Source organism: Onychostruthus taczanowskii, unplaced genomic scaffold (genome assembly GCF_017590055.1).
Source record: "Onychostruthus taczanowskii isolate IOZ18803 unplaced genomic scaffold, ASM1759005v1 scaffold256, whole genome shotgun sequence".
Taxonomy (NCBI): domain Eukaryota; kingdom Metazoa; phylum Chordata; class Aves; order Passeriformes; family Passeridae; genus Onychostruthus; species Onychostruthus taczanowskii.
Genome location: NW_024499862.1, coordinates 131,018 through 143,642, shown reverse-complemented (window position 1 = coordinate 143,642; position 12,625 = coordinate 131,018). Strand labels below are relative to the sequence as shown.

At 40.0% G+C, this 12,625-nt stretch overlaps 1 protein-coding gene across 1 annotated transcript in view; it reads left to right on the top strand.

The window, feature by feature from the left end:
* CPNE1 (copine 1) overlaps positions 1-12,625 on the top strand; it is a 39,209-nt gene that overhangs the window by 7,311 nt on the left and 19,273 nt on the right.

Sequence of the window (12,625 nt, the reverse complement as noted above, 5' to 3'; positions counted from 1 at the left end):
AAAGGCAGCCCTAAAAGTGTTACTTTTCGGTAGCTCCAGCCTGAACGTGGGTGTGGGATGGTTTGGCTGTGACTCCTTTCACTTGCTGGTATTCACTTCTGTGCAGATTCCTTTGTTATCATTCTGGGTTTGTTTGTGTATACACAGCGTGGCAGCTTCGGAGAGAATTAGCCAGATGAGTTCTACCCGAGTTCCTTTACTGCTTCTGCAGAGGCAAGGCTTACTCCTTTGTGGCTATCTTCCTTGTGTGTTCTCGTGTCTACAGCCTGAAATTCAAATGGTCTTACTAGTTGCTTCCCAAATACCTTAGGTAAGCTTTCAGAAACAGAGAGTGTGTTTTCTTTCAGCATGAGTCTAAGTTCCACAAAATCAGTGTGTAACTCTGTATTTGCTATTCTCACCAGCTTTACCATTTTCCTCAACTTTGGAGTTCTTTTGATGTGAATCACCAGTGAATTAGACCTGGTTGATAATAGTCAAGAAAGACTGGGGCCTGGAGTGGGGTTTGCCCTTATGGTGCACAGTACACAGGAGTGTTAATCTAATTTCCCTGTGAAGTTTAAAACGAAAAAGTAAGGACTTTTAAGGCTTGCACGCGGAAAATAGGAATTAATTCTGCCTAAAACTATCTCTGGCAGAGCATGGCCTTTTGGGCTGGTCACTACTTCAGGAAGGCTGGTGACTCTTTGAACTCTTTGTGTTGTATTTACAGTATGGTTAAACAAGGAATTGATTGGATTGTATGGCTCTGATTTCTGACCATCTGAAGGAAGGTGGAACTTCCAGCTAGCAATTTCAGAGTTTGGAACAAATAGTTTAATGTCAACTGTTTTCCAGTGAATGTGAATATGTGGATGTAGCACTGCTCTATGTGACAGTAGAAAGCTTAGAAATGTTTTCTAATCACTCAGGCAGATTTGGGGAGGAAAACAGTGATATAGTCACAACCGAAACTACTTGAAGAAATTATTTTAGATAATTTTGGCTGAGTGCCTTTTATGATGAAATTCGTAAGATCTCTGTCATTAAAATGTGAAGCCTCCGTGTAGCACCCATTTGTTCAGTGACCTTGCTGTGGTGGCATTTGCCAGAATGTGCTTCTCAATGAGCTTTTTATGAAACTTCTTTGTTTTCAGCAGTATAATCACAGTGTTGCTACTTGTTTTGATGGGAGGATGGATATGGATTGTGGAAAGTCCTTGCTTGTTTGATCAGGAAGCTCAACTCTGAAGTGAAAATGATGATTGCCAATACTTTTTCATTATTGGGCAAATGTTTCTAATACAAGGGCAGAATTTATAAACCATGTGTGTTTGAGCAACACTAGTGCAACCAGCTGTAAAAGTGAAGAAGCTAATTAAAAGTAACATTAGACACTGGCAGTTCACTGACTGAATGTATGGGAAGCCCTGTTCTTTAAGGAGGGGAGGCAAAGTTATTAAATATCACAAATTCATTTGTCTAGAGTTACCCCACTTCATTCCAGCATTGCTGCAGAGCCAGCTTTCTGTGTTGCAGGTCCAGTCTTACATGAACACATGAGAGTGTTTCTAATAGCACTTAGAGCTCTCTTCAAATACTGACTTGAGTGCTTTTGGGACGTATGTGTGCAGAGTGGTGGTGGTTTAGCTAATTTGTCTCTCGGTGACTGGTATACAAGTGGCAGAGTGTTTTCATCCTCACTTTAAGGGAACTTCAACTTTATCATCAGAGATTGAGGCATTAGGGGGCAAATTGAAAGGTTGGGGCCAAACCGTCATGCTTTATCTGTAGTGAAAACAACCAAGCGCTGCGCTGATCTAATGAAGAACGGACATGGGTTCAGAAACTTCAGCACTGAGTTTGTTTGAAAAGGAGCATAATAAATCAGTGACTAAATACTTGCATTCTTAAACTGATCTGAAATGTAAATTTAGCTGTTACGATAGAATGTATGAGACAGGTAATTAACCTAAATGAGTTGCTGTTAAACAGTTAAACTTGAGCTCTGTGGAGTCTTATAATTTCTTAGATTGTAAATCAGAATATTTTTGATGGCCAGTCTTTTGAAAAATGTTTTTAAAGACAACTGTAGTTGTTATCACTTAAATCAGTGTATATTTTAACTGGATGCATCTCTTAAAAAAACCTTTCAGGTGTATGTGGAAAATTGCATGCCCAGCACCATGACCTACTGCACAAATGTCCTGAATTTTTTGAAGGCCTTTTTTTTGTCATCTGGACACTTAGCTCTAGCTTTGGGTAACTGACAGTGCGGTTTTGTTAAGCCAGTAACCCAAATGGCGCTTCTTCCTTGCAAGCACTATATCATGCTACTTCTTTGAATGACTATGCAGTAGTTGGCTACTTTAATGTCTCCAGGAACAGAAAATTTTGTAGTCTTTTCCTTCTGTGTGATAGCTTGTGTTGCTTTTTGTATCAAATTTGGTCTTTAGCTAGGTCTGTAAAAACAGTTTCAAGCAGAAAAAACAGTAAGATTTCTGAAACCTAAAATGCTTAGTTTTAAGCTAAATAATAAGTGAGTGTACTATGAATCCTAGTGAATCTGCAGGTAATGTATCTATATGAGATACTAGCTATGTCAGTGCAGTGACTGGAATGAATATATAACCATAGGATCGCTTAATTTTGTTATTATGAAAGGTGAGAGGAATCCCTGTAACTGTTCTGTGCCAGCCATGGTGTGGCGATGTAGTGTAACCTTCTTCTCTGTCTTGTTTAGGTTTGAAGAATTTAGGTAGGAAGAACCTGCTTTTTGAATCTTTTTGGGCAGCTCACAGATACTGTTTTAATATTTTTGTGCTTTCCAAATCCCCCTGCTACTGCATTAGGTTCACATAAAAGCTCAGAATCTGTGATGGAGAAATGACTGTGGTGCCAAATTCAGTCTGATGTTTGTCCTGACCTGGTTGAGACAGGTAATGTTCTGCAGTTTGTAACCCAGGTTTGCAGGTTCCACCTAGTGGTGGTAACTCTGAGTCTCTCTGCTTAGAGTGAATATAATTTATTTCATTCTTCTGTAGCTGTTAAATTTACTCTAGATTTTTCATCAGAGAGGTTGCTTGGAGAATTTGGTCTGCTTCAGTTCAGTCATGTTTCTTAAAAGTTTATTGAAACTATTAATTTCATTTTGAGAAGAGAAAGAATGTCCCTGGTGGGAGTTGTAGAGGTTTTCAGGTGCTTGGCTTGTGGAGATGTGTTTTCTCAAGGGTGTGGAACACCTTTGTAGCAAATTCAAACCTAATGACAACAGATTTCTTCAGGGTATAGATTAGAAACTATTACAGTGTGTATACTGTGCATCACAGACATGGAAGAGCATTGAGGAAATAGGTGTCTGCCTGCATTTGTGTGGTCTCTTCTCCCTTAATGCAGGAAGATTGTGTGTCATCATTTGGCCCACTTGTCTCTGACACAAATGGAATGGCTTGAACCCACTGTTGCAATGGGATTGTGCTTTTGTGAAGGCGCCCTGGCAAGAGAAGCTGGATCTGGAACAGAATGGAAAGGGAACATGAGGTCTGTTTGGTGTTTGTGGCCTTTAAATTGTTCTGTTGTTACTCTGGATGGGCAAGAGAAAAAACAATTTTTAAAATCCCTTGCCATATCCTTCCCTTTATCCCACTTCCTTAATGTCAGGCTTTTGTGGTGGTGGGATTTTTAGTTTTTTTTTTTTTTTTTTTTTTTTTTTTTTTTTTTTTTTTTTTTGTTGTTGTTGTTGTTGTTGTTGTTGTTGTTGTTTTGAAATGTCATTATCTTGCAACAGATTAGGATGGAGAAGTTAAGATGTCCATGCTGTAGGTGGTAATAATTGGTGACAGAAAAGTCGTATGAGTGTGAATCTCTCTCTTAAAAGGGAGCATACACTCAAAAGTAGAAAGAACTGAAAGAGTATTGGCAATTAGGCTTAACTTGGAATGAATAAGTCAGAGAAATCAATTTCCTGGAAGTACTGCAGAATTAAATGTTAAGGTTTGGGATTTTTTCCAGATCGTATTTTGTGAGCTAGATTCAGTGTTAAAGTCCATAAAGAAGAAAGCCTGACTTATATAATACGAAGGGGTAATGTTGTTCTTAAAGTGTAAGAAATTGAAGGGTCACTTTTGCTTTATGTCCTTAACTAATTTTTTAGGCAGGAGTTGTCACTGTGCCACAATAACTGCAGGGTGACTGAGAATGGCGTAAAGAATTCCTTGGTAGTATTTCAGTCTTTTCTGGTGATTATTCAACAAGTGCAATGAAAAGAAGCAGGTATGACAAGTTTTCATTGATTAAATGGCTGTTAATGGTGGTACAATGGCTGTTAATGGTGGTACAATGTAGCCACCAAAATTCTTCATGTGACTTTCATACAATAGCAAAGATCAGTAAAATGTATTGCTGGCATATTTGTATTTAAAGTCTTACTTTGAACTCATGCTGTTCACACAGTATGAACTAGATGGACCTACTGAGTTTCTGCCTTGAAGTTACCATGCCTAGTTTTGGAGGAATGGGTAAAGTTCTATCGATGTAGTATAACTACAGGATAGTAGTACTGTAGTTTAGATTTCCAGAGTTTGGGAAGGATAGAGGTTGTGAAGGGGAAAGCAGAATGAATGCTGAGGAAACACTTCAAAAATCATGGGTGCATGTAAGTAAGAATTGGTGTGTGGAGGTACTTGCTGGTGAAACTGCAGTGTAGTTGAAGAACCAAAGAAGAGGAATATGGTGTAGTCTTTGATGTCAGCTTAAGGAATTTGGATGGAAAAATGGAAGACTGAGTGATAGACAGCTGGATTTACCTGGGGAATGGGACAGAATTTTTAGGCTTGAAATTGAAATAGCTGGAGTTTAAGGGAAAGAACAAGACCTTACTGGAGAAAGGCAAAGATAATTGGCAATGTAAAATACATGTTTGGGGTTGTTACAAAGGTCTGTGTGGTTGAGATGTTATGTCTTTTTTTCAGTTAAGTTGTTCTTCAGGTTTCAGTAATAAATACTTGAGAATCACAGTGAGGGGAAAGAAAAAGCAGGTGAATAAATATGAAAGGAATGGGAAAAATATCTTACTTGGTGGGAGGAGTCTGTGAACACTTTTGGGTTTGCAACTACTATTGTAGCTTAAGCCCAGTGACTGACTCCAAAGCCCTAGCCTGTGTTAAGTTACTTTTTCAAGGAAATGTGTTTTGCTATTCTGCTGTTAAATACTATGAAGAACTTCAAAATGTTTCCTTTGCATGAAGAATTTGGTTTAGTGATAGGTTTTGCTTAAGTCCAGGTGTTAATTTGAAACCTTTTGTATTTTAATATGTTCCAAATGAATATTTTAAATAGTTTCAGTTTTGGCCTATCAGTTGCTTATTTCTGAGAAAAGTGGAGAATATATCTATAGTGAAGGCATGCATGATCATTTCTTTGAGTTTTTTGGTTGTGATTAAGGGTTATGTTGGCAGTGTACGAGTTAATAGTGAATGTTGTACAGGTGGAAAGGTGAATTTATAAAAGGTACTTTTTCCCCAGAGTTGAGACTTCTAGCTTAGGTGGGGGAAAGCTGCAGTAAAGAAGATGAACTTATTGAAGTTCTTATTTGCATTTTTTGCTGGAAATTACCAAAATTACCATGCCATTTGTGATTGTTGGGCTTTATTTCAGCTTTTTTTTTTTTTTTTTTTTTTTTTTTTTTTTTTTTTTTTTTTTTGGGTTTTTTTTTTTTTTTTTTTTTTTTTTTTTTTTTTTTTTTTTTTTTTTTTTTACTGTTCTAAGCTTGTTATTTTTGTTGTTATAAATGGGAGCTTTGCCTCCTCAGTCGGTTTCTGGGAGCTTCTTGGAGGTTAGCCTGTCAGAGCTTGTACCCATCGTCTGACTTTGGACACACCGCCCCCCCCAACCCCCCCATTTTCATGGTGGAGCTTCAGTGTTCACGTGGAGACAGCTCAGTGGATAGAGCCAGGTTGTGCCTTCCTGTGTGTTTAGCAGGCCCATAGGTGTGCAGTGGTCAGTAAAGGGTTTGATGGGGCCTGCAGTCCAGTTCTGAGCTCAGGGGCTGGGCTGAGGGTCTTGCCCTTGGTCATGGCTCAGAGTTTCAGCATCAGCACAGCCTCCACTTCACCCTGGAGGAATTGTGTCTGTCCTCCCTGGGAGCTCTCATTCCTGGAATTAAGGCTGGCTGATGAACCGTGGGCACTCTTCACCTGGATTGAATCAAGGTGACAGCAGTTTGTTTAGAAGGTTGTTCTTCATAGTATTCACAATTTTTTATAACAGTTAGGAGATGCCTTGTGTTTCAGGTTATATGTCAAATTTGTAATAGCAGTTAGTTAACCCCTTGTATGTATGTTGACAGCTTGGAACACAGTGTGGAGAACAGTGATTTATTCCCTGCCTGTAGCAATAGTGATCTTAACACACTTGCATCCCCGTTGCAAATTGCCACAAAAAAAAAGAAATTATTGAAAAAATTGTAGCCATTTATATTTTCTGCAGAACATCTCGGGCTGTGGAATGAGGTTCTGGGGCCCATGGAAGAGCTGGAGTGCTGGAAAAGGCCTGAATTGACTAATAATTTGTGGACTGTGTCCCTTCTCATTAGACTCCCTTACTCTCAGTTTAAAATATGCATTTTAGTGCATCTGGTGTTACAAACCTAGCTATAGGATTTCTTTTAGAGCCTTATGGTGTTCAGGAAAGAAGGATCAAATTGTAGCTTCTGTTTTGGTAACATTCAGCAAATGATCCTGACCTCAGCACTAGGATCAGCTTTGTAATATCAAAACCCAAAATGTAGCAGGCTGCCCCCTCAAAATTGAGCTAATAATAAGAGAAAGCATTGCTTCTGCTGGTCTGCATATTTTGGGATCACAGCAGAAAAAGAGAGAAGGAGCTTTGAAAAAAGTTGGGTGATAACTGGAAGATGTGGGATTAAACTAAGCAAGAGACAAGGGGGAGAGGGTTGCTGATAAGTGCAATATTAATTAATGGAGATGTTTTGTTACGTGTGTTGGGTTAATTTCTGGAGTTGTTGGATAGCAAAAAGCCAAGATGATGAAAATTGCAGTAGGGACATCCTGCAGGCATGATTGCTGACAGTTGTGCTGGGTTTGTAAGCAGAATGTAAGGCAGGAGTTATGACCAATCCAATACAGAGTAAATTCTTTGGAAATCAGCTGTCCTGGACCATATGCATTAAAGCCTCAAGTTTGAGTTAAACAAGGTGCTAAATCAATGTGTAAAATTTGGTGTACACTGCAATAGAGCTGGTTGGGTATTTTGTACAGTATTTATTATGAATTTATTAATGTGTTTAAATACAGAATCCTGCAGATTTTCTTGGGCTGAATGCTTGCTTATATTTCATTTTATGCAGAGCAGCAAAACCAGGGTGACCCATGAGGCTTGTATTCAGTGATAGTGCTACCATTTTCTCTCAAGAACATACCACCTCCTGGCACTGCTAAAAATACTGCTGATGGTGTTTGATGCCATGAAGTTATTAGATTTTTTTCTTGTCCTCTGGGTGACTGCGGGTGCTGTGACCTCCCATGCTGGGGTGATCACAATGCCCCTCTCGCCCAGTGCTCACTGTCTTCACCTCATCCTCCCAGCCTGAAGAAGAGCCTCTGGCCTTAAGGCTTACTGAGGGATGGAGGTATATAAAACAAGCTATGTAATTCAATAATTCTCACCTTAGAGTGTCCAGCACTTGATCCTTAGTTGACTAAGTTGACTTAGTTGACTTAGTTGAATAAGTAAAGATGAGTTTATTTATGCTTCAGGCACCTGTATGTGGCATTTTGGGGAAATGCAATACCCTCCAAAGCTCTGAACTGGGACGGTTAAAGCCTTCAATCACACTTGGTGTGGAGTTTTCTTCAACCATAAGTGTACAGTGCTTTCTTCTCTTACAGTTGACCTGCTTTAAGCTTTGGTTAAGCTCAATGACTAGAGGAATAATAAATTTAATATTATAGACTTGTAAATGTGTTGATTTTCTTTATGTTGGAAGTGTTCTTTTCTGTGTGGAAGGAGGTTGCTTTTTCTGCAGAAATATGAAAGAAATTGGAAGTTCTGAAATGCCTATATGAAACTCCAGAAAGTAGCAGGTAGTTGCTTATTCTTCTGAGTGTGTAGCATAGATGTCCTATGAAAGCAGCTTTTTATTTTTCATCTTGGTTTGATTAGGACCAACTTCATTACTACTGAACTTCATTTCAGTGTAGAAAAGCTCTGTTGAAAAGTTGAGATATATCTTTTCGTATGTATTGTACAGCTTTTGGAGTTCATGATCATCATACCAGCATTTACAGGTGAAAGCTGGTATGCATAGTAAAAATGACCTTTTTTTTGACTTTAAACTGGACCTCAGTTTGGCTCTCTGAGCACTTCTTAAAGTGTACCTAGTATGGAGCCATTCTGTGTTTTACTTAAACAAGTGGGAATGACATCTGGTTGGGCAGTGAAAGACTTCTCTGGAGTATGTGCTTGGGATCTTGCGAATGTCTATGGATACTATTTTGCTGTAGTGTTGGTAGGGATAACATGGGTGATGTATTTTTTTTTTCTTCAAAATGTGGTGTTGTATGATGTGCAATTCTAAATAGGAGCAAAATATAGAGGTACCTGATGGATCTGAAGCTGTATGTTGGAAACCCTTCCCTTGAGGGAATGTGCAGAATTTGGTTCAAGATGAAACTTCATAGGTGGTGCCTCTCACCAGTAAGATCCCAGGCTGTGGGAGCAGTGGATCAGATGTTTGTGGCTGTTGTCTGTATAAGCACTGATCATGGGGGTGTAGCACAACCTCAGCTGTACTTTACAAGCTCTTTCAAGCAACAGCGCTTACCTGGTGGCTTGCTTATGTTGCCTTTCTGTTTGAAACCACTATGATGGGATGTACCCACTAGGTCTGTTTTCTGTATTTTAAACAGAGTTTGAATTTATTTCTGCTTTTGGAGTTCGTTTTCCCTTGGTAATCTGAATTTCTGTGGCTAGATTAGCTTTGAAACGCCCAGACCTTGGTGTACTTTAATGTACTAAGGGCAGTTGGAGGTTGTTCAACTGTTGTTATTGCAAGCTGATCAGGATCAATGTATAATAAAGTCTTTATAAATTAAATGTGATAATTCTGTGGAAAATAGTTTGCTTTAGCTGCTAGTTTGGCTTTATTTATATTTATTGCTTTCAGTAAATCAGAAGGTTCTAGTAATAGACATCAATATTAATTATCAAGGGTGATTGTGAGGGGAAAAAATAGGAAAACAGTGCATTTTAGAATTTCTGAAACTGTTGGAAAAATTTGTGTTGCAACAAATATAAATCATATTCCGTCATTATAAATACTGTTGCAAGTCTAAAAAGTAAGTTTATTTTGTGTGTGTGAATGGATACAAATAAGTATGCTCTGTGAAAACTCCGTGAAACAACATGAAATGTGGTTTTGAAATGTTGATTCCAGTCTGCAAGCTGAATACAATTGGTGTTCTTGAATGCATGCTGAAGGAAAAAAGGAAGACTGTTAATAAAAATAATAAAACCCCAAGTTCTTTCAGTGTAACTGCAGCAAACTGTATGCTTAGGCTGAGATCAGAGCCTTTGTACACTGTTTGAGCTTAGTAACCACTAGAAGATTGTTCTCTGATCATGTGTGTGTTGCACAGCCCTGGTAAGTGGTGAAGCGTTACTGCTCCGACCGCGTCAGCGCTGAGTGGTGCCGTAGTGCCTGGTCCCTGCAGCGAGCTGGCGTGTGCCAGCCGGGCAGCTTGGAGTGATGAAATGCCAAGGTGATGTTGCAGCGTTGTGTGGAAGTGCAAATCTGCAAATCGGAGAAAGCATCATAGGCTCCAGCTCAAAGAGGAACACGGTGGGGGGTTGTGTTAGGTGTGGTGTGGTCCTAAGTCCAAGAACTAATTGCTGGCATTTTGAAAACTTTTGGAATTGTCACTTCTCTTGTAGGAAAATAACTGGGACTCTATGGAAAGAAGTGGAAATGAAAGTCAGCTGATACATTTCACATAAACTATTCACTTTTTTCTAGAAAGAGAGATGCAATCACTATAGTTTACTATGAGAAATGAAAGTAAATTCTAGAAATCTTACTTTATGCAGGAAAAGAAAAAAATTGAGCCATTATTATCATAATTAAATCCTGTTAAAAAAATCAAGTTGGAGGTAGTTTTTCTAATTGGCGAGGAACTTCACTATTTTTTCTTCCCACTCAGGTTTTGTGATTTTTTTTTTGTTGTTGTTTTTGTTGTTTTTGTTTTAAATATAAATGTGTCTATTTGGGGATGAAAGTATGTTAAACTTCTAATCTTTATAAGCTTTTCAAATGCAGGCAGATTTCCAGAGATTTCTGCTGCTCAGTTAACTGCATGAGCAGGATAACTGAGCAAAGTTGCTTGCCTGCAGACTGAGCAGGTCTACAGGCTTGGCTGAAATGGATGCTGTGTTTTAGCAGACCAACTACTCGTTGCTCTTGCTGCTGGGATGTCTGTGACGAGGATTTTCTTCTGCTGCTTTCAGGGAATGGACTGGTACTGGAGAACACCATACAGTATGTTTGGGTAGCCATGAGGTGAAAAAAAGGTTATGTGGACTCTTTGAGGACATCCATGGGCAGTAATCTAGAAATAATTGCTGGCTGAGGTTCAAACTGGTGTTTTCAGGTTAATTTTTTTAAAAATCTGAATCTGTTAAGGAGCTCTCCCTCTTTTCATAAGGATTCAGTCTGTAGTTGTTGAACCTGCTTTCTTGTTAGTTGGTGAGGAAGGGTGTAGGGCCAGTTAGGACAGTTCCTGCTCAGCTATTCCAAATAGCTGGCCTGCTGGTGCTCTGTTGTGTCTTGGTGATGATGTGCATCAGTGAGTGATCTCTTGATGAAGCAAGAGGATCCCTTGTAGTTTGCAAGTGTCCCCAGTGGTTCAGCAGAACATCTGGGCTGTATTTCAAGGGAAATCCTATGCTATTACTAAATTTAAAGCAATCAGATGAGACTGCCTTCTGGATATTAGGGTACTGGAAGTCAAATCTTTGAAGCAGTGGAGTATTTTCATAATTTCATTGCTACTGATCTGGAGAAGAGATTCAGGCAGCAGATAAGAGGTGATTGGGTTTGAGGACTTGTGTCCCTTCACCTCCTGGTTTCATTGTGTGATTTAACAGTTGCTATCTCAAACTCTTCCTTTTTGGTGTCTTTGTAACATGAAATAAATATATATGTGCTTGTTGTGTATGCAGCTTGAGATCTGCAGTAGTGGTTTCCTCCCAGAAAGGAGCCACTGCTGACTGGGGACGCTAAAGCTTATGGGGAGCTGTTTCTTTGAGGTTAACTTAATTCCTGATGCTTCAAGCTTTAGTGGGGAGGAAAGGTGCATCCTGTTAGTACAGAACTCTCTGTTGCGGTAGAGAAAAACAGAGGCAAAATGTTGGCAAAGGAGCTCACACTGGATGTCCTAATCTTGTTGTCAAATAGTGTCAAACAAAGTTTTGCTGTTGTCTGTTTGCACATGTGTGAGTCTGTGTGAGATGAAAGCTGGTCTGGTAGAATGATATGTGCCAGTAAAGAAAAAACTTGATAACTGTGACTTGGAATTTTGTGAGAAATGTATTTATTAAAGTCAGTGATTCTTTGTGAAACTTACTTGGGGTTGAAGGCAACTGAGTAGAAAATGGATGGCTTTTGTCAGTAGTTTTAACAGCTGACCATCAGACTACTTCAAACAAGTTTTTAAAAGTATGCCGGTGTTAAAGCAAGTGATGATGATGACCTTAGTTAATTAAAAGCTGCACTATGACTGTCTTTGCCTAAAGCTTTGCTAATTTTTACTGAGTGCTGGTTTTGTCCTGCCGCCGCCACTGGAGCACCTGAGTGCCATGCACTGGCCTATTAAGTGACTTTGTTAACATTTGTCCAGGGTAGATTGCTGACTGGAATATCCAAGGGATTAAATGTTGTACAATAAAAGCTCATATCTTTGAGTTAAATATATTCAGCCTGCAAGTATGAGGAAACCATGGGGTACTTGGGTACTAAAAAGCTAAAGCAAGTGTTTCCTTATTTTCCAGACTCAAAAGAAGAAGCTTCTCTATGAAATAATCCCATTTAAAGCTCTAGTCCTCAAACTGTCCAGTCTCTGTAATATTTTGGTGCTTGAAGGCTTATCTTCTAATTCAGTTTTGAGAATTATAGTTGTTCCTCAAACAGAAGCGTCTGCACTTTAATGTCTAATAAAATTTAGTTCTCCCCTGTTTGCGGGATGATGTTACGGTGTTTCGGAAGCCAGCACGGCAAAGCACGGGGGCTCTGTGGCTTCCGTGGGTGAGCAGAGGGTGCTTTGGCAGTGCTTTCGCCGCGTGGGGCGACTCCGGCGCGGGGCGGTGGCTGCGGCGCTGGCGGGACGGAGGTCCCGGTCCCTGTGCAGGGCTGTGAGCGGCGGTCCCGGAGAGAGGACAACAGGCCCGGCCCTTTGTAGAAACCTTAAGGCAGCATCACGCACGGAGGGAAAGGGAAGGGCTACTGCGGGGGGAGCGGGAGCAGCGGGGAGAGCCCGGTAGAAATAGGTGAATTCAAGAGCCGGGGGGGCGAGGCGGGCCGCAGATGGTGCCCGGCTGCGGGCGGTGCCGCGCTCCTCCGCGCCCGCCCGGCCCC